This window comes from Staurois parvus, unplaced genomic scaffold (genome assembly GCF_062004578.1).
Source record: "Staurois parvus isolate SC_StPar_1 unplaced genomic scaffold, SC_StPar_1.0 ptg000768l, whole genome shotgun sequence".
Classification (NCBI taxonomy): Eukaryota; Metazoa; Chordata; class Amphibia; order Anura; family Ranidae; genus Staurois; species Staurois parvus.
Window position 1 is genome coordinate 120,839 of NW_028318564.1, and position 22,315 is coordinate 143,153.

At 40.8% G+C, this 22,315-nt stretch overlaps 1 protein-coding gene across 1 annotated transcript in view; it reads right to left on the bottom strand.

Moving 5' to 3' along the window:
- The window catches only part of LOC149444889 (tyrosine-protein kinase Fer-like), a 148,340-nt gene that overhangs the window by 117,694 nt on the left and 8,331 nt on the right, over positions 1 to 22,315 (bottom strand). The gene's annotated exons all lie outside the window — the stretch shown is intronic.

Consider the following 22,315-nt stretch of genomic DNA (forward strand, 5'->3'; position numbering starts at 1 on the left):
GCTCCTTAGACCAAATGAGCAGCACATACAGCATAACTGTGGGGTTGAGGCTAACTACAACAAATTTGTATATATTCATATAGCAGTCCCCAAAGAGTGGAAAGTTCTGCCATTCAGGGATCCATACTTATGGCATGATGTGATAGTGTCTGGATATCCCTTATAGTGGTGCAATACATCACGTAAATGGAACGACACTATAGAGCAAATCAGGCATAAGAAGATCTGCTGCACAAAACAAACACGGGGGAAAATGAATGCCTGAACTGAGCCCTGCACATGATTTATTATCCTTGTTTTTATTCTTTAGCAAATCCCTTGTCAATAAAAATAAATGGAGGCTACCATTGCTGAAAATGCCACTTGCTGATCTAGATTCAATGCTTTGAGCTACTGACCCAAAATAGACAGACCAAGAAAGTCAATGTATAGTGACTCATCTGCTAAACTATTCTGGTGCGGGGTATTAAAGAAAAACGATCAGCATGAAAGCAACAAATAAAAGAGATTCCACCCTTCACTCCAACAACAAAACAACTAGAGAAAAAAAAAAGTTTTCACTTAAAGAAGAACTCCGAGATAGGCAAAAAAAAAAATCACCCATTAGTACACCCCCCCCCCCCCCACTTGAAAAAATACTATACAGTTAATACAAGTTTGAAAATCCTTCCCAAATTAGGAGAAATGCCTAATTGAATTTTCAGGACCTCATCTCTGTAATTTAAAAGATAACAGCATCTGTTCTGCCACGGAGGAGGTCTAACAACAGGCATTACAACATATCCACTCCGCTCTCTCTGCAGTAAAAGGAAACTACAGTTCCCATAAGTCACAAGGAATTGTAGTTAATGCGGGCAGGTACACTAGGTATGTAGACATTGAATGTGTCAGTCTTGGTCAGCCCACTATGGCAAGTGGAGCTGAATTACATCACTGCTTCATGGAGGGAGAACTACAGAAGGGATGTGCCAAGACCAGTGGCAGGGGAAATAGGAGGCATAGCAGCCACTGGTCTTACAAAAAGGAAACCAAAGAGAATTAAAGGTTTGATTTGAAAATTAATAGGCTATTTCAGAGCAACTACTAAGTGAACCAGAAGATGGATTACATATTCAGTGACTGTAGGAAATCAGCAACAAGGACATGTAAATAAGTTTTTGATTGTTAGGAAATGTTTAAACAAGGATGGTGGCTGGTATTCCATTCACCAGGCAATTTCCTACAAGGTAAAAGTAATCCGAGTGGCTATACAGCTGCCCAATCACTTTTACAGGTGGCGGAAGGAGACAGACAGGCAGACACACACACACACACACACACACCATAAAGAGGACCTGTCATAACCCATGCTTTCACACAAAAAATAAAATTAAATAAGTTTAAAACAAAAATGCACCCCTATCCTACACCCTGTTCCAAATTATTATGCAAATGATATTTTTCTCATTTACCTAAATAATTGATGTAAATAACAGTCAGCATAATTCTCATGTTATCAACTATTAAGAGTTGAATTCAAATTTTATTGAACAAACCTCCTAATAACAGAATTTTTTTTTAAACATAAAACACTTCCAATGCACTGTTCCAAATTATTACGCACAGTAAGTTTCAAAACACTTTATAGGTTGTAAAGAACTGAAACTTGTCATTTGCTGTGTTTGCAGCATATTTACTGAAATCAAAAGCTATTTCAATCAAACTTTTAACAACATTTTAACTTTTTAAACATTTTAACAGGTCACGTTACATTGTAACATAGGACCCCTTATTTGATAGCAGCTTCACAAGTCTTGCATCCATTGAACTTGTGAGTTTTTGGACAGTTTCTGCTTCAATTTGTTTGCAAGATGTCAGAATAGCCTCCCAGAGCTGCTTTTTGGATGTAAACTGCCTCCCACCCTCATAGATCTTTTGCTTGAGGATGCTCCAAAGGTTCTCAATAGAATTGAGGTCAGGGGAGGATGGAGGCCATACCATGACTTTCTCTCCTTTTATCCCCATAGCGGCCATTGATGCAGAGGTATTCTTTGCAGCATGAGATGCTGCATTGTCATGCATGAAGATGATTTTATTATGGAAAGCATAGTTCTTCCTTCTGTATCAGGGAAGAAAGTGGTCAGTCATAAACTCCACATACTTTGCAGAGGTCATATTTACACCTTCGGGGGCTCTAAAGGGGCCGACCAGCTCTGTTCCCATGATTCCGGCCCAAAATATGACTCCACCACCACCTTGCTGACGTCACAGCCTTGTTGGAACAGGGTGGTCGTCCACCAACCATCCACTACTCCATCCATCTGGACCATCCAAGGTTGCACGGCACTCATCAGTGAACAGGACTGTTTGAAACTTAGTCTTAATGTATTTTTCTGCCCAATGCAGCCGTTTCTGCAAGACTCTGGAGGACTCTAGACCTTGATGTCCGTGGGACTCCAGAGGCACCAGCAGCTTCAAATATCTGTTTGCTATGTAATGGTATTTTAGCAGCTGCTCTCTTGATCCTATTCATGGATCTGGCAGAAATCTTCCTCAATGTGTCTTTATCTGCACAAACCCATCTGTGCTCTGAATCCGCCACAAATCTCGTTTTCGTGAAATATCCAATGTATTCATACCTCGTCCAATGCATTGAACTATTTCACTCTTTTCGGCAGCAGAGAGATCCTTTTTCTTCCCCATATTGCTTGAAAATGGTGCTCTGCTTAATATGCTTAAAATGTGGAACACCCTCCTTTAGTAGTTTTTTCCTTAAATTGGGCTCACCTGCCAATCTAATTATCAAAAGGTGTCCGAGATTGTTTTCACTGATCAAAAGAGCCCTGAGCACAATGCCATCTAGGAGTTAAACTGAAAACCAAAATATTTAATCTTTGTGACACTTAAATAGGATTTGCATAATAACTTGGAACAGGGTGTAATGCAGGCCATAGATGGGTCGAAAATCGGCCGATTTTTCGGCCAAAAATAAAAATCGGCCGATTTTCGGATCGTTAGTGGGCTATTTGTTCGGCCGTTTTTCTGTATTTTGGCAAAGTTGGAAAAAAATCGTCCGATTTAGCAGATCGGCCGATTTTCGCGGCAATTAGTGGGCAAATCGGCCGATTTTCGCGGCAATTAGTGGGCAAATCGGCCGATTTTCGCGGCAATTAGTGGGCAAATCGGCCGATTTTCGCGGCAATTAGTGGGAGGAGGAGGAGGAGGAGGGAGGAGGAGGAAGAAGAGGAAGAAGAGGAAGAAGAGGAAGAAGAGGAAGAAGAGGAAGAAGAGGAAGAGGAAGAAGATGAGGATGAAGACGAAGAAGAGGATGAGGATGAAGAAGAGGATGAGGATGAGGAAGAAGAAGAGGATGAGGATGAGGAAGAAGAAGAGGATGAGGATGAAGAAGAAGAAGAGGATGAGGATGAAGAAGAAGAAGAGGATGAGGATGAGGATGAAGAAGAAGAAGGAGGATGAAGAAGAAGAAGTAGGATGAAAATAAGAGGAATTCCAGTCCAGCAAAAAGTGTCAGTGCAGAGAGCTCCGCTATTTCTTTGACAGTTCTCTGACAGTTCCTTGACATTTACAGTGGTTGCAACATTGTATCTATTTGTTTCCGAATAAAAACATCTGTATCCTAAATGGAAACAAATAGATACATTGTTGCAACCTCTATAAATGTCAAGGAACTGTCAGAGAACTGTCAAAGAAATAGCGGAGCTCTCTGCAGGGACACTTTTTGCCAGCTGTAGACGGGATGAAAATCGGCGGGTCACATGACATGAGTTTTGGACTAGCAGATTTAGATGGACTTGACTAACAAATTGAAGGCAAATTTCAACTAACATTTTATAAGCAGATAAAACAACAGTTTTCTTCCTTTTAGGATAAAGATTTAACACAAATAGGCAATTTGGAACTGCAGACAGAATTGCAGTGAACCTGTGTGCAATTCCAAATAGCAGCAAGATGACCATTCATGTGCCATTTATCCTGTATTACGTCGCAAAAGCGGCATGGTTTTGTCACTACTGTCATGACAAAAAACAAGTGTGTAAAATCCCACTTGCCTCAAGGTCAAAATTTGGTACCCGAGCTTCTTTGGGTTGAATGTGCTGTGAACGGGCTGCCCTATGTGCAAAAACATGTTTTTGAATCATGCTTTTTAAATCACTAGCGCAGTGGTCGGCAAGCCGCGGCTCGCGAGCCACATGCGGCTCTTTACACACGTTAATGCGGCTCTTCTGTGTGCCGGGCGCCCGCTCCCCTCCCTCCTCTCGGGCGGCCGCCCCAAAAGTCAGGACTCTGCAGCTAGCCCAGCAATGGGCAAACTACGGCCCGGCGGACCTTTTAATCCGGCCCGCGGAGCGTGGCAAACATTGGCTGTCAGGATGTAGGCGGGGCAGCGTGACGAACTCCTCTCCTCTCACAGTCCGCCCTGAAGACCGGAACGGCGCGGGAACACGGCGAGAGGAACGCGCGGAGCAAAGGTAAGTGAATTGACACAATATGGGGAATGAATTACTATAGGGGGGTGAATTACTATAGGGGGAATGAATTACTATATGGGGGATGAATTTTCAGTTTTAAAAATGTGGCTCTCAAAATAAATTTCAATCGTGGTTTTGGCGAGATTTGGCTCAGTTGAAAAAAAAAGGTTGCCCACCACTGCACTAGCGGTATCCTGCATTCCCAGGCTAAGCGATGTGTGAATAGGAATTGGTAAGCTGCAATAAATATTTGCTTTTGGGTTTAATACTGCTTTAAACCAACTGGATCAAAATGATAACCAAGCAACTACAATTTAAGCATTCAACAAAGGCAGCCTATGCATTCTCTCAATAGAAGTTAAAGCCGTATTAAAACCAAACACAAAAATGTAATGTATTACCAAACTTTACATGTGATTGCTGCATTGGTTTTATTTAGGTTTTTCCCCTTTATTTCATCTGGTGATCCAGGCAATAACACACTTCAAGTCTTAGGGTGTCTGCATTCTGGATGAAATACGAAAAAAAGGGTCCTGCACGTTTTTGATGCAGGTGAAGTGCGAATAAAGCCATACAAAATGTATGGCTCTGATCGCACCGCATACAAATCACATTTGATTTGTACAGGAATGCGGTGTGGTTCCTGTGCGAATCACATGGGATTTACTACAGCACTGTAGTGTGAACCTAGGCTTAAAATGAACTTGAGGTTGTAATATAAGATTGTTGCAAAACAACACACCAAATGCAGCAATGCAAAAAGTGTGCTCTGGAAAAATGCAGACTGCACATAACAGCATTTTGATGTGAACAGGGCATATGGAAAGCAATTGTTGCATACCCAGGGTCAGCAACCCTTTGATAACAAACTGGGCTTGCCGACCCGCCATCCCAGAAGTGGAGGGAGCAGATGGCTGCGGAGCGATCAGCAGCTGATGCTTCCTCTGTAGCATCGATACCTGTTCCAGAAGTGATACCAAGTGCACTTCACCCGGGACATTTCTAGCAGCCTGGAGAGCAACGCCAGCAGTAGTTAGAAACGAGAAAGAAGGTCCGTGCATTAAACACAAACTGCACTGTTGCAATGGACATATTAGCACCTTTAAATGGGTTAATAACCATCAGGCTGCTTGCACAGTGCTGCATCTGCGGCTTTGCTGCACTGAGCCATAGACTTCTGTTTTATCCTGCGGGTTTTGTGCAACTTTCTGAAAGTGCACCAGAACACCTGCAAGATATAACAAAAGTCTATGGCAAAGCGCAGCAAACCCACAGGTGCACTACACAGCACGTGCAGTGCCAGTAAACCACAGCGCATCAGTGTGAAAGTAGTCTTATAGGGGGTTCAGAACAGTAGGGGTTGGTTTACATTTGCCATTTGGGGGAAAGTTAACCGCATGCCGCCCAGCCACTGTACATATACGGCGGCAGGGGCACTCACAGGCAAAACCACGTTTTAAGACGTGTGTTTTGTAAACAAATAGGGGGCGCAAGGCGCGCCGCCGCCCTATCTGTCCTGCGGATCACCGCCGCAGATGTCAGTCGCCGGGTCACAGCCGCTCGTTAGCGGCTATGTTCCGGCGATTGGCGGCAAACAGTGACAGACAGCACAGCTGCAGTAGCTGTGCTGTCCGTCACTTCCCTGTCAGCTCGAGGATGAGCTGATCGAGAAAGAAGAGTTTCTCTTTCTCGATCAGCCTTGTCCCGCCCAGTACACACACCCGCCCCCTAGTAAAATACTCACCTCACTCCTATAACCCTTCCCTGCAAAATAAAGTTAACCCCTTCCTCCCCATTGCCATTAGTACAGTGTCAGTGTTTTTTTTTTTTGCACTGATCACTGTATTAGTGTTTTTGGGGATGTCAGTGACCCCAAGTCAGTACCCCCCAATGTCAGAATGTCTGCCGCAGTCCCGCCATAAGTCGCTGGTCGCTGCCATAAGTCCCTGATCGCCACCATTATTAGTATAAAAAAAAAACCTAAAAATCCCAGTATCTTTCCCGCCATTTGTAAACACTATAACTTTCACGTAAACCAATTAATTTACACGTATTGGTTTTTTTTTTTTTTTTAGCAAAGACATGTCGCAGAATGCATTTTGGCAGAAATTTATGACTAAATTTGATTTTTGCATTTTTTTTTTACTGGACATGTTTTATAGCAAAAAGTCCAAAATATTGTTTTTTTTTCCCTCAAAATTGTCAGCCTTTTTTTATAGCGCAAAAAATAAAAACCGCACAGGCGATCAAATACCACCAAAAGAAAGCTCAATTTGTGGGGAAAAAAAGGATGTAAATTTCATGTATGTACCGTATTGCATGACCGCGCAATTGTCCGTTAAACTAGCGCAGCGCTGTATAGCAGAAAAATGGCATAAGTTGCAGTATTTATACCATAGTTTGTAGACGCTATAACTTCCACACAAAGCAATCAATATACACTCATTGGGATTTTTTTACCAAAAACATGTAGCAGAATACATTTTGGCCTAAATTTATAACCAACTTTGAGTTTACTATATATTTTTTATAGCTGAAAGTAAAAAATATTGTTTTTCTTCAAAATTTTTGGCCTTTTTATGTTTATAGCGTGAAAAATAAAAAGCGCACAGATGATCAAATACTACCGAAAGAAAGCTCTATTTGTGTGAAAAAAAGGACGTAAATTTCGTCTGGGTGCAGCATTGCATGACAGCGCAATTATCAGTTTAATTAGTGCAGCTCCGAGTAGCAAAAAGAGGCCTGGTCATTAAGGGGGGTAAATCCTCTGGAGCTCAAGTGGTTAAACCCCATGGTTGACACATGATTTTACCACAAACACCAAACCACTAATGTAGCATGAGGGGTCGCAATGGCAACTATCCCAACCCATGCTTCAGGGGGCCCGCGTAGCCTCCCTGTCACATTCTATTTTACACTTGGACAGGAGAGGCAGCAGGGGGCGACATACTGTACAGGAACCATCTCCATATTCCACCTGAAACTGAAAACCAGCTTCTTGATAAATTTTGTGTGTATACAATGACAATAAATGTTTATCTTCTCCTTCTCATCCTCCTGCCAGCATTCAGTGGCTTCAGGAAGAAAATGTTCATTATATGAAAAAAAAAAAAAAAAAAAAATTAGAAATTCTGAACTATTTCATTTCATTGTTGCCCACGACTGTTTGCCAAATCACTTAAGTGATCCTCGCTCTCCAAAAGGTTGAGCACCCCTGCTCTATCAAACAGAGAGTAGATGCAAAGAATTGAGAGGGCGCACAGTGCTGAAACATGATTTGAAATGATAGCACTGCTTCTATAGTGAACTTTGAGGAAAAAATGTTCCACTGGGTCTGCAGCCACAAAGGTCAGTGAGAGCTTGAATTAAACCTTTTTTTACCACTTGTCAAAAATATATAAAAATTGTGAAACTTGACAGCCACAGTCCTATTTTAAAAGAATTAATGCTTCCCTACTGAACTTGTGTGTCTAGTGTCAGCATGCATCCCATCAGGTTGGATTAAAAGCTGCTAGTGGTTTCAACACAAACATGTGTGTAACAGACAGTCCTAGCGTTATAACCGGTAGATCACATTAAAAGGATATTAACCACTTGACCTGCTGAGGATTTACCCCCCCCCCTCCCCTTCCTGACCAGGCCGTTTATTGTGTTACGGCGCTGTGTTACTTTAACTGATAACTGCGCGGTAATGCAACGTTGCACCCATATGACATTTATGTCCTTTTTTTGCACAAATTGAGTATTTGATTGCCTGTGCAATTTTTATTTTGCTTAAAAAAAAAACAAAAAAAAAAAAAAAAAAAAGCACTGACACTGCACTAATGGCACTGGGCAGGAAGGGGTTAAAGTGAGGGGCAATCAAACGGTTAACTCTGTGCTGGGAGCGTTTTACTGGGGGCGGTGTGTTGGTGCTTCACTATAAGCACACTGCACTGGATGGCACAGTCATCCAGAGCAGTGTGCCCGAGCAGACAGGGAGGAGGACTGTTGGTAAACAAAGCAGCCCTCCTCCCCATTGGAGATCCTCTGTAATCATCGGGCACCGGCGGGTAATCACCAGCTGGGACCCGAAATTGACAGCACCAGCCGCAGATGGCGGTGCGGGTAGGGCACGCACGCGCCCCCTACCCAGAAATATAAGATCACGTACAGTATATATACACACCAGGGGCGGACTGACAACTCATGGGGCCCCCGGGCAATAGGGGATCATGGGTCCCCTGTGTCCTTGCCCAAACTCAAAAAAGCCTATGAAAAAGATACCAGGGTCATCTCCTGGGGCCCCCTACTGACCCCGGGCCCTCGGGCAGTGCCAGAGTTTCCAAATGGTCAGTCCGCCCCTGATACACACACGTGATTTTGCGCACCCGTCGCCCTGTAGCAGTATTTCTGCTATAGGGCGGTGGGGATGTGGTTAAAGGCAACTTTTTATGTATTAAAAACAAAACATGTCATACCTACATGCACTGTGCAATGGTTTGGAACAAAAGAGCCCAGATCCTCCTTCTCTGTGGTCCCCCACTGGTGCTCCTGGCTCCTCCCTACTGCAGAGTGCCCCCCAGAGCAAGCTGTTTGCTATGAGGGCACCAGGCTCGCTCCTGAGCCACTGCGCGTTTATTCATACACAGAGCCACTGCTCTACCACGCCCCCTCCCAATTCATTGGCTCACTGGCTCTGATTGACAGCAACGGGAGCCAATGAGGAGGGAAAATCCTCAGAGAGCCAAGGCTCTAGTGCACATCAAGAAATCGTGATGGGGCTCAAGTATTAGGGGGGCTGGGGGTGCTCCTGCACACAAAAAGGTTTTTTACCTTCATGCATAGAATGCATGATGGTAAAAAAACCTTCAGTCTTTTGAACCACTTTAAGCATTTTGTCTAACAGTGCATCAAGAACCACTCACCGAAAACCAATGAAAGCATTTTCTAGTTTGACCAGAGATATAATACATTGAGAAGTACCCACTACAAAATATAATTGTGTTTCTGTTTTCAAAATAAAACCAAAACTTGCAGCATTTTCTAATGAAAGGGTGGCATGTTATTAAACGAGTCTTGAATATCAATTCATAAAGCGAACACATTAAAATTTTAATCTTTATCCATGTAACTTAAACTTCCAAACATCATTGGAATCAACTTAAAATAACGCTCATTTTTTTAAAAGAAGATTCTTATCCTGGTGTTTTAGTTTTGTGAATTGAGCCTAATGTGTTCAAGAAAAAAAATATTTTAAGTAAGTCAGCCTGAAAAGAAAGATCTTTCTTGCACAACAAAAAGGAACTTAAATGGAATGCCAAATGTATAGATAACACAAGGACATGGCAATGCTTCCTTCTGATACGCAATATAACTTCCTATCAGTGGATGAAAAATGAAACACATGCAATAAAACAAAATTGGGTCAATTATAGGGAGAGTCATTTTAGAAAATACAATTTAACAGTCAGTAAAAACTAAAATTTCTACAACTAAACTTGTCACAATTATGAGTTATTCAAAAAGAGCAAATGATAAAAAGAAAATAGAAATGAAAGAAAACAGAGGTTACATGCAAAGGAACGGACCTCCTGCGCTAGAAATGGGGCCCTATCGTTAAAGCTGCTGACACTTAACCTCCTCCAAAATGAGTATGTGAACAATAAATAATACAAAGGGCAGCGCTAAATCCTAAATACTATATATAATAATAAATATATAAATACGTGCTAAAAATCTGTGCAAATGTGCAAATAAAGTAAAGTGCAACACATGTATTCCCACCGGGAATATTAAAAGTGTTCAAAGTGATCACAACCAATAATTCAAAATCACTCCAAATATAAATCACTCAAAATAGTGTCCAAAAAGAAGAAAAAAAACGCTCAATCTTCATGCATGTGATGACAAGTGTCCACACTGTGTGAATCCAAACAATGGCTACAGTGGCCCCTCACCCCCTCACATAGACCCCACAGGGTCAGCTCGCCTTAAGTTAAAGCACCACTCTGATGAATCACCGAATCCTACCCAGAATCAAACTCTCTCAGCAGCTTCCTCCTCGGTTCATATGTAGACAGAAAACTTACATAGTGTAAAACTGTATTTATTCATTGTATATACAATAGGAATGCCCACTCACATTTAAATCTTCAATATCAGGCTCCTATACCACATGCTATGAATGCCTTGCATGGGTATTTAATATAGGGGTTTCAGATATGGCCGCCACGCCGGAAATGACGTCACCGCGCTCCCAGAATCCTCCTCGTGTACCGACGCGTTGCGTCACGATAGACACGCGACTTCCTCAGTGTTAAGGCCCAGCGAGAACCGGATCCCTTAAAAAGTACTCTGGCACCCAATAACATGTACGGGCGGAACCGAGCGGCCATGTTCCCGGAGTCCCCACTCGTATCACTGATGTCGGCCATTACTGCGGTGACCATATTATACAAACGGAAGATGGAAAGCACCAGGCCACATTATCGAAACCTCCCCCACTATGCTCTTACCTAATACGAATACTTGTAGTCCACCAACATATGGACTACAACAAAAACTCCACATAAAATCGATTTATTTAATAAAATGAGACAATCTAAACCTACTTAAAAGCGGGGGACCCATATATTAATATACTACTAGTGGGATGTCCTAATGGATAAAATAACCATCCCAAATAACTCTTCCCCCCCCCCCTAGTGAGTAAAAAACATATTGCACATCAATGTGCTTTAAAGTTAAATAAGCTAATAATAATTATTTAATAAAAAGGACAAAATACTTCAAATAAAATTAAAAATACCCATGAAGTCACCCATAACATGGGTTTACAATCTTACTGCATGTATAAACCACCAATCGCTCCACGGGAATGACAAATATAAAATATTACATATATATATATATACAGTCATGGCCGAAATTGTTGGCACCCTTGATATTTTTCCTGAAAATCAAGTATTTCACACAAAAAAGGTATTGCATTAACACATGTTTTGCTATACACATGTTTATTCCCTTTGTATGTATTGGAACAAATATAAAACAGAGGCAGAAAAGCAAATATGACATAATGTCACACAAAACCCCAAAAATGGGCTGGACAAAAGTATTGGCACCCTTAACTTAATATTTGGTTGCACACCCTTTGGAAAACATAACTGAAATCAGTCGCTTCCTATAACCATCAATAAGCTTCTGACACCTCTCACCCGGAATTTTGGACCACTCTTCCTTTGCAAACAGCTCCAGGTCTCTCTTATTGGAAGGACACCTTTTCCCAACAGCAATTTTAAGATCTCTCCACAGGTGTTCAATGGGATTTAGATCTGGGCTCATTGCTGGCCACTTCAGAACTCTCCAGCGCTTCTTTGCCATCCATTTCTGAGTGCTTTTTGACGTATGTTTGGGGTCATTGTCCTGCTGGAAGACCCAGGATCTTGGACGCAAACCCAGCTTTCTGACACTGGGCCCTACAGTGCGACCCAAAATCCTTTGGTAATCCTCAGATTTCATGATGCCTTGCACACAGTCAAGGCACCCAGTGCCAGAGGCAGCAAAACAACCCCAAAACATCATTGAACCTCCACCATATTTTACCGTAGGTACTGTGTTTTGTTCTTTGTAGGCCTCATTCCGTTTTCGGTAAACAGTAGAATGATGTGCTTTACCGAAAAGCTCTATCTTGGTCTCATCTGTCCACAAGACGTTTTCCCAGAAGGCTTTTGGCTTACTCAAGTACATTTTGGCAAACTGTAGTCTTGCTTTTTTATGTCTCTGTGTCAGCAGTGGGGTCCTCCTGGGTCTCCTGCCATAGCGTTTCATTTCATTTAAATGTCGACGGATAGTTCGCGCTGACACTGATGCTCCCTGAGCCTGCAGGACAGCTTGAATGTCTTTGGAACATGTTTGGGGCTGCTTATCCACCATCCGGACTATTCTGCGTTGCAATCTTTCATCAATTTTCCTCATCCGTCCACGACCAGGGAGATTAGCTACAGTGCCATGGGTTGCAAACTTCTTGATAATGTTGCGCACTGTGGACAAAGGCAAATCTAGTTCTCTGGAGATGGACTTGTAACCTTGAGATTGTTGATATTTTGCCACAATTTTGGTTCTCAGGTCCTCAGACAGTTCTCGTCTCCTCTTTCTGTTGTCCATGCTTAGTGTGGCACAGACAGACACACAATGCAAAGGTTAAGTGAACGTCTCTCCTTTTTATCTGCTTTCAGGTGTGATTTCTATATTGCCCACACCTGTTACTTGCCCCAGGTGAGTTTACAGGAGCATCACATGCTTGTAACATTCTTATTTATCCGCAGTTGTGAAAGGGTGCCAATACTTTTGTCCAGCCCATTTTTGGAGGTTTGTGTGACATTATGTCGAATTTGCTTTCTTTCCTCCCTTTTTTTGTTTTGTCCCAATACACACAAAGGGAATAAACATGTGTATAGCAAAACATGTGTTAATGCAATACCTTTTTTGTGTGAAATACTTGATTTCCTGGAGAAATATCAAGGGTGCCAACAATTTCGGCCATGACTGTATATATATATATATATATATATATATATATATATATATATATATATATATATATATATATATAATCACTGATGTAAATAGATACCCATATACGAATCCATTAAAATTATATTTCTTCAATAGTTGGTCATAGAACAGATCCCTACAATTAAAATATTCTATTATATACTCCGCACATAAACGCATGATGAAATAAAGTATTGGATAAATATAATAAAATTAAAATACAATAAACAGCCAGATATTACCATGTAAAAAATATTAAATTATTGCTAATAAAGCAGTTCAAATCAAAATCTACGTTCAGGCCTTTCGGGACCTGAGTCTTCATGTCAAAAATCCATTTAGATTCTGATTTGCTTAGAGACCTCACTTTATGGTCCCCCCTCCAGTGACCCTTGTATTTCTCTATTCCCCAAAACTTCAGCAAAGAGGGGTCTTTATTATGGTGGGTCAAGAAATGCCTAGGCACACTATGTTTCACTGATCCCTTCTTAATTTTTTGTATATGCTCTCGTATTCGCTTCCAAAGAGGTCTCTTGGTCCTCCCCACGTATTGGAGACCACATGAACATTCTAAGCAGTACACCACCCCTTCTGTTCTGCAAGAGATAAAGTCACAGATATTATACTCACACCCTGTGACTTTAGACTGAAATTACAGTTTTTTCTTGTTAATTCCCTTTGTTTCTTTACATGCGTAGCAATTTCTACACGAGAAAAAACCAACCTGGTCTAAAAATGTTACCATTTTCTTATTGGGTGGATTTATTACATTTTTTACTACTTTCGTCCTAATTGAGGGTGCCTTCCTATAAATAAATTTAGGAATATCTGATAAAATGGTGCCTAAAACAGTGTCTGCTTTTAGAAGAGGCCAATGTTTTTTAAAACATTTTTCTACCATTTTAAAATGTAAATTAAAATCCAAAATTACAGCCAACTGGTCTTGATCTTTATTTCTTCTAATTTTATCCTTCAAAAAAATTACTCCTATCTATATCCCCTATATATCTTTCTTATTTTTTTTCTATAAAGTCATGTGGGTATCCCTTCTTAAGGAATCTCTCACCAATCAAATTACTTTGTTCCAAGTACTCATCCTTTAAAGTGCAATTTCTCCGAAAGTCTGACAAATTGTCCCTTCAGAATATTCATCAGCCACGGGGGATAATGGCAACTTCCTACAGGTATATACCTGTTCCGATCCACCCCTTTAAAGTAAGTTTTAGTGCTGAGTTTATTATCAGCAATTTTAATATTCAAGGCAAGGAAATTGATTGATTCACTTCCGATTTCCCACGCTAATTTGATATTCTTCTTATTATTGTTCAGAATGCCCAGAAATTCCTGCAGGGACTCAAAAGTTTCCTTCCAGACAATAAACACATCATCAATGAAACGTATATATAACAGTAATTCTTCATTGTGCTGTGAATAAATCGTTTCTTCCCAGTGCGCCATGAAAAAATTTGCCACACTAGGGGCGAATCTTGCTCCCATGGCCACACCTTTGATTTGTTGGAAGAATTGGTTCGCATGCCAGAAATAATTGTGTGATAGACTAAAATCAAGACACTCAAATCAAATATTTTTTCTGTTTCCAGGGTAATTCACTAAACACTCTGAGACCCCAACTCACAGACTCAATGGCTTCCTCATGTCCTATTATTGTGTATAGGGATGCAACGTCTGCACTAACCAAATATACATCAGGACCTCCTTGAATATTTTCTAGTTCTTGTATCAAATGTTTGGTGTCACGTAGATAGGAATTAGTTTTTTTGACCAGTGGCTGAAGAAATGTATCAATATAATTCCCCAATCTTGCTAAAATTGATTTGATCCCATTGACTATCGGGCAACCTGTAGGGTTCACCTGATCTTTATGTAGCTTGGGGATCGTATAGATTACGGGAATTCTACAAGACTCAGGTATTAAGAATTTGGCTTCTTTATGATCTAAAATCTTCATCTCTTTCCCTTTTTACACCAAATTGGGCAATTCTTTCTTATGCAGAGATGTTGGACCTTTGGGAAGGACTTTATACGTCAATACATCCGCTGTGTGTTCAATTCTCCAAGGTAGTAATTCTTAGACAAAATCACAATGCCCCCTCCCTTATCTGCAGGTCGAACGATTATATCATCTCTTTTAATAAGCCTCTTAATCCCTGTCTGCAAACTGTTATTAAAACTTTTGTTAAAACATTTTTTCTCTGGAACAACCAGTTTATCCGAATCTTGGTTGACCATTTTCTTGAAAGCTTCTATCTGGCCATTATTAGATAATTGAGGATTAAAAAGTGATCTGTTCCGTAGATTCGAATGTACAATGCTACTATTCGCAATATTGCTAGTTACGTACTTGCAGTGAATCTATCAATTTCCTTGACTTGAATATTAAAATTGCTGATAATAAACTCAGCACTAAAACTTACTTTAAAGGGGTGGATCGGAACAGGTATATACCTGTAGGAAGTTGCCATTATCCCCCGTGGCTGATGAATATTCCGAAGGGACAATTTGTCAGACTTTCGGAGAAATTGCACTTTAAAGGATGAGTACTTGGAACAAAGTAATTTGATTGGTGAGAGATTCCTTAAGAAGGGATACCCACATGACTTTATAGAAAAAAATAAGAAAGATATATAGGGGATATAGATAGGTGTAATTTTTTGAAGGATAAAATTAGAAGAAATAAAGATCAAGACCAGTTGGCTGTAATTTTGGATTTTAATTTACATTTTAAAATGGTAGAAAAATGTTTTAAAAAACATTGGCCTCTTCTAAAAGCAGACCCTGTTTTAGGCACCATTTTATCAGATATTCCTAAATTTATTTATAGGAAGGCACCCTCAATTAGGACGAAAGTAGTAAAAAATGTAATAAATCCACCCAATAAGAAAATGGTAACATTTTTAGACCAGGTTGGTTTTTTCCCGTGTAGAAATTGCTACGCATGTAAAGAAACAAAAGGGAATTAACAAGAAAAAACTGTAATTTCAGTCTAAAGTCACAGGGTGTGAGTATAATATCCGTGACTTTATCTCTTGCAGAACAGAAGGGGTGGTGTACTGCTTAGAATGTTCATGTGGTCTCCAATACGTGGGGAGGACCAAGAGACCTCTTTGGAAGCGAATACGAGAGCATTTACAAAAAATTAAGAAGGGATCAGTGAAACATAGTGTGCCTAGGCATTTCTTGACCCACCATAATAAAGACCCCCCTTTGCTGAAGTTTTGGGGAATAGAGAAATACAAGGGTCACTGGAGGGGGGACCATAAAGTGAGGTCTCTAAGCAAATCAGAATTGAAATGGATTTTTGACATGAAGACTCAGGTCCCGAAAGGCCTGAACGTAGATTTTGATTTGAACTGCTTTATTAGCAATAATTAATATTTTTGAGTTTTACATGGTAATATCTGGCTGTTTATTGTATTTTAATTTTATTATTTTTATCCAATACTTTATTTCATCATGCGTTTATGTGCGGAGTATATAATAGAAAATTTTAATTGTAGGGATCTGTTCTATGACCAACTATTGAAGAAATATAATTTTAATGGATTCGTACATGGGTATCTATTTACATCAGTGATTATATATATATATGTAATGTTTTATATTTGTCATTCCCGTGGAGCGATTGGTGGTTTATACATGCAGTAAGATTGTAAACCCATGTTATGGGTGACTTCATGGGTATTTTTAATTTTATTTGAAGTATTTTGTCCTTTTTTTATTAAATAATTATTATTAGCTTATTTAACTTTAAAGCACATTGAGGTGCAATATGTTTTTTACTCACTAGGGGGGGGGGGAAGAGTTATTTGGGATGGTTATTTTATCCATTAGGACATCCCACTAGTAGTATATTAATATATGGGTCCCCCGCTTTTAAGTAGGTTTAGATTGTCTCATTTGATTAAATCGATTTTATGTGGAGTTTTTGTTGTAGTCCATATGTTGGTGGACTACAAGTATTCGTATTAGGTAAGAGCATAGTGGGGGAGGTTTCGATAATGTGGCCTGGTGCTTTCCATCTTCCGTTTGTATAATATGGTCACCGCAGTAATGGCCGACATCAGTGATATGAGTGGGGACTTCGGGAAAATGGCCGCTCGGGTCCGCCCGTACATGTGATTGGGTGCCAGAGTTCTATTTAAGGATCCGGTCCTCGGTGGGCTTTAATCCTGACGAAGTCACATGTCTATCGTGACGCAACGCGACGGTACACGAGGAGGATTCTGGGAGCGCGGTGACATCATTTCCGGCGTGGCGGCCATATCTGAAACCCCTATATTAAATACCCATGCAAGGCATTCATAGCATGTGGTATAGGAGCCTGATATTGAAGATTTAAATGTGAGTGGGCATTCTTATTGTATATACAATGAATAAATACAGTTTTACACTATGTAAGTTTTCTGTCTACATATGAACCGAGGAGGAAGCTGCTGAGAGAGTTTATGATTGTGGGGAGGATCCGGTGATTCATCAGAGTGGTGTTTTATCTTAAGGCGAGCTGACCCTGTGGGGTCTATGTGAGGATCCACTGTAGCTATTGTTTGGATTCACACAGTGTGGACACTTATCATTTTTAGCACGTATTTATATATTTATTATTATATATAGTATTTAAGATTTAGCGCTGCACTTTGTATTATTTAGAGGTTACATGCAGGCTTCATGCACAAGGAGCTTAAAAAAACACCACTTATACAGAGTTTTTGTAAAAGCACCTATATGTTAGCCCATCTGGCCATGTACACAAAGGCATTTACAGTAGTATTCAAAGAAGAACAATCAAAGGCAGGGGGAAAAAAAAATACCAAAAGGCACATTCTGAGAGGAGCTTTGGCGTAGTAAATACTCATGTACGTGCATCTAAACAATCGGGTATGTGCATAGATGTATTCTAATGGCTAGAATAAATTAGCATTCTGACCAGTAGAAAGCATTTATGCTCAAACACCACAAACGCAGAAATGTGTACGCTGTAGGCAGCTTTTAACGCTTTTTTTTATTTTGCGATATCCTTACAGCAGTTCTGCCATTCAGCTTTTTCAGATGCCTATGTGTGAATGAGGCCTACATGAAAACAAGAATCAAAGCAGTAAGTAGCACCACAAGTACAGGTGGCTAAATTCACATGGCAATCTCAAAATTTTCTCTTCAAGTTCTTCAAGCTGCATACACTCTTGTTGTCTCCCTAAAGTGTACCTGACACCTGCCCGATGCCATCACATAAGGGGCTTGTTAGCCCTCGTTATAGCAATAAAGTCACATGTTGGGGGAAGAAAAAAAATAAAAAGATTAAAAAGGGATTCTAAAGGCTTGAAGTTCCTGGCCCCTCCCTCCTGCCGGGGGGCCCCACAGCAAACAGCTTGCTATGGGGGCACCTGAGCATGTGCACTCCCCAGCCATGCTCCGTGTGTCCATTCACACACAGAGCTGGGGCTCGGTGCAGCCCCCTCTCTCTTCTCATTGGTTCACTGGCTGTGATTGACAGCAATGGGTGCCAATGGCTTCTGCTACTGTCTCAGCCAAGAAGAAGAGGGAGTCCCAGGACAGCCAAGATACTAGTGCACATCGCTTGACCAAACGTAGTATTAGGGGAGGCTGCACAGAGAAGGTTTTGAAAGCATTATATATATATATATATATATATATATATATATATATATATATATACACACACACACAGACATATATATACATATATCAGTGCGGTATCCTGCCACGGTAGAAATCACGGTGGTGACCCAGGATTCTCAACTATACAGGCTGAGGGGCTCCAGGCAGTTCTCATAATACAGAGGACACTGGTTTATCAGTTTCCTCTTTGGTTTGTAAACCCTGTTTTGGGACCTGTAGCCTGGAGATTTCTAAGAGATTTGGGAGGGATGAAATCTCCAATCCTGGGTCCATGTTTTCAGAGCAGCCAGCGTGCTGATTGCACAGGTGTGTGCAGGCCCTTTTTGTGGAGGCCAGGCCATGATTCTGGGCACCACCCTGGCAGACAGGAGTCAGACGGCTCCACCCCGGCAGACAGGGGGTCTCTGCCTTGGAGTCAGGTGGGCTTCACCTAAGAAAGGTGGAAGCCAGAATAGCTGTGTGCTAGAGGTTCGCTGTGTGCAAAAACAACCTTTTGGAAGGAGTCTGTAGGAGACAGACATAAAGCGGTATACCTGAGCCAGAAGGCTGAATATTGCTTCATGTGTGTGATGGTGGATACCCCTGCGTGGGAAGCTTTATGGAACTTTTTCTTTACATAAAAGTGGGCTAAAAAAGCCTTAAAAAAGAAACCGAGTTGCTGTGTGCGTTTAAAAGCTCTACCATTTGAAGCGAGTTCCCACTATATATATATATTTAAACAAACCTGGTCCTGTGCACTCCCACCAATGCAAACACATAGGGCTTGCATGTGTGTGTAAACCGCGATTGCACCACACATTATATATAGCTGCAAATGGAGTGAGAGATGGCATAAGATCCTACATAAAACCATATACCAGTGTGCATGAGCCCAAGGAGAAGACTTACCTACGGGACCCACAGTGAAGGAAAATAGCCCCAATGGGCTTTACCAGAGATGGTAAATAAAAACAGAGGTCATCACTAAATGAAGCCATTGCCACCTTGCCTTTATGTTTACTGTGTAGTCCCTTTATCTTACTAGAATGTTAAACCTGGAATCAGTTTTATTTATAGGCAATAAAGCCTTTTACTAACCTACTTTTTTCTTTTTTGCACTTGTTGGGGGAAAGTTGTTAAAACTGGAGCACTCAATCTGGTGCAGCTATGAATGATAGCCAACCAACTTCTAAATTCAGCTTGTATTACATCCTTTGTGTGAAATCCCTGGTAATCCTGCCAGTATCTCTGCTTTCCTATTAAAAGCTGATCACACTAAGCAGAAGAACTCTCCTACAACAATCACACTAGTCCTGATAACCAACGCCTCCCCCCCATTCACACACAAAGCCTTTCACTGCAAAGTTCTATGTACTGCTGTTTCTCCTCCCCCACCTCTCGGTGCAGCTGAGAACATGTGATAACTTTTAAAAAGTGTTTAATTTATATTAACACAATGTTTTGCCTTAAACTGAATGGGTTGTTTTACAAGATGAGGGTTTACATACACTTTAAGCTGTGAAAATAAAACCTGGAAGCTGATTGGTTTCTATGCAGATCTGCACCAGATTTTGTATTCTAGTTTTAGTAAATCCCCCTGTTGTGTGTAAAATCTACTGTCATTACTTTGAATAATGTGAACTCAGTGTATCACTATGCAACATGCCTGATACTTTCTAACACCTTGCTTTGCTTAACAAAAATTTCCCATAATAAAAAAAAAAAAAAAATTAAAAAGATATACCGTACTTTTAACTAAGGAACCAAAAAGGTATCTAGGTCGGGGTGGGGAATTATTTTGGTTTTAGCCTTGAATCTTATCGCATGTCTTATTTACCAACATTACCGTATATAAAAAATTAACCATATTATTCATTGCAATAGTCATATAATACACAGTTCATATATCGCCTGGAATGATCAACAGGAAATTGCCTCTTCACTACAATGAAACAATGGTTGGTGATATCAAAAAATGATAAAGGCTGAAGATATCTAAAATTCTCCAGAAAGGCTACCACAGATAAAACAGATATAAATTTGAAGAAGCAGTCAATTTTTAGAGTGTCTAAAGCTGGCCATGAGCTATACAATCTAGTTGCAAAGTTCTTTAGATTCACCAACAGCTATGTTTCATTGAGTGCCTACCAACTGGACATAAATTGAATGACCAGTCTAGGCAAGTCCTTGTGTTGCATAGTTTGTTGATTCTAAGGGCTCATTCACACTAATTTCTAACCTTTCCCAAACGCCCCTATAGTGTTTGACAGACATTAAACAGGCGTTTGGGAAGCGTTTTTAACACTCCTCAAACGCTCCCCGAATGCCCTATGCGCATTTGTGAGGTGTTAGGCGTTTTCCAAGCGTTAAAATCGCACCACAAACACCTATAATGAAGTTAATGGTATTAATGCAACGCAAATGCCCCGGAAACGCCAGCTGAGCGTTTGAGGAGCGTCACCATAGACTTGAATGGGAGGCGCTGAAAGGCTTCAACTCCTCCTAACTCAATATGAGGCATCAATTTTTCTGCAATGCTAACGCTTCAGCACTGTGTGCTGCCATGTGTATCATTTTTATAGGCGTTTGACAAGCGTTAAACACCTGCAAAACGCCTGGCTACACAGCTAGTGCCAACTCAGCCTTTAACAGCTTGAACAGCCAGGTTGGAAAGTGTGTGTGGCTAAGTTAGGAAAGAGGTTTCAAAAGACAAAAAAAAACAAAAAAATCATTAGTGCAACTTCTTATGTCACAGCTCTCCCTCCAGCCTCCACACTACACTCAACGAGCATCATCACTAGGGATGGGACAATCTGCCCGGGTTCATTCCCATTTAAAATTCACCAAACTGCACTTGGCAACAAATGGGAGCAGACTCTTGTTAACAAGCTCTGACCATTTTAGGCACCTTTCAGGATGTGCACAACCAGTCACGATTAAAAAAAAAAAAAAAAAAACAATACACGAAAAGGTTTGCACAAATTTTTTTGCGTCCACAACCAATGCAAAAACAGACCATTTTGTCCGTTTACATCCGTTTTTCATCCGTTGTTTTTTGGGGGGGTTTTTTGTTTGTTTTTTTAACGGAAAATAGGTTCTTTCTACATTTGCAGACCATTCATTTCATCAGTTCAGTCACGTTTTTCTTCAAAGAAAAAACAGATGACATTTTCCTCAGTTTTTCACATCCACTACTAATTCAAAAATAGACCATTTGCCCATTTACAAGGCAAACAAGCCATTTTAGCAAAATAAAAATAGGGCTTTGAGCCCTTACAAAAAAAATGGTTATTGACAGATGCGGATGTAAATGGATGATCATCAGTTTTTCCATAGAGATGCAATGATGTCCATTTTTCATCCAAAAACGGATGAAAAACGCACAAACTGCATGTGTGAATGGGGCCTTAAAGCTGTCTCATTGGTTAAAACATCAAGCGGGAGCCATTGGTTCTCGCTGCTGTCAATCACAGCCAGTCAGGTAATTAGTGGGGACGGCTTCATGTGTGAATGGACACAGAGCAGCAGGTGCCCCTATAGCAAGCTGCTTGCTGTGAGGGTACCTGACAGACAGGAGGAGCCAGCAGAGCCTGCAGGGGACCCGAGAACAGAAGGATCCGGCTGCTCTGTGAAAAACTACTGCACACAGTGAGGGGAGACGTTTTCAAGTGGCC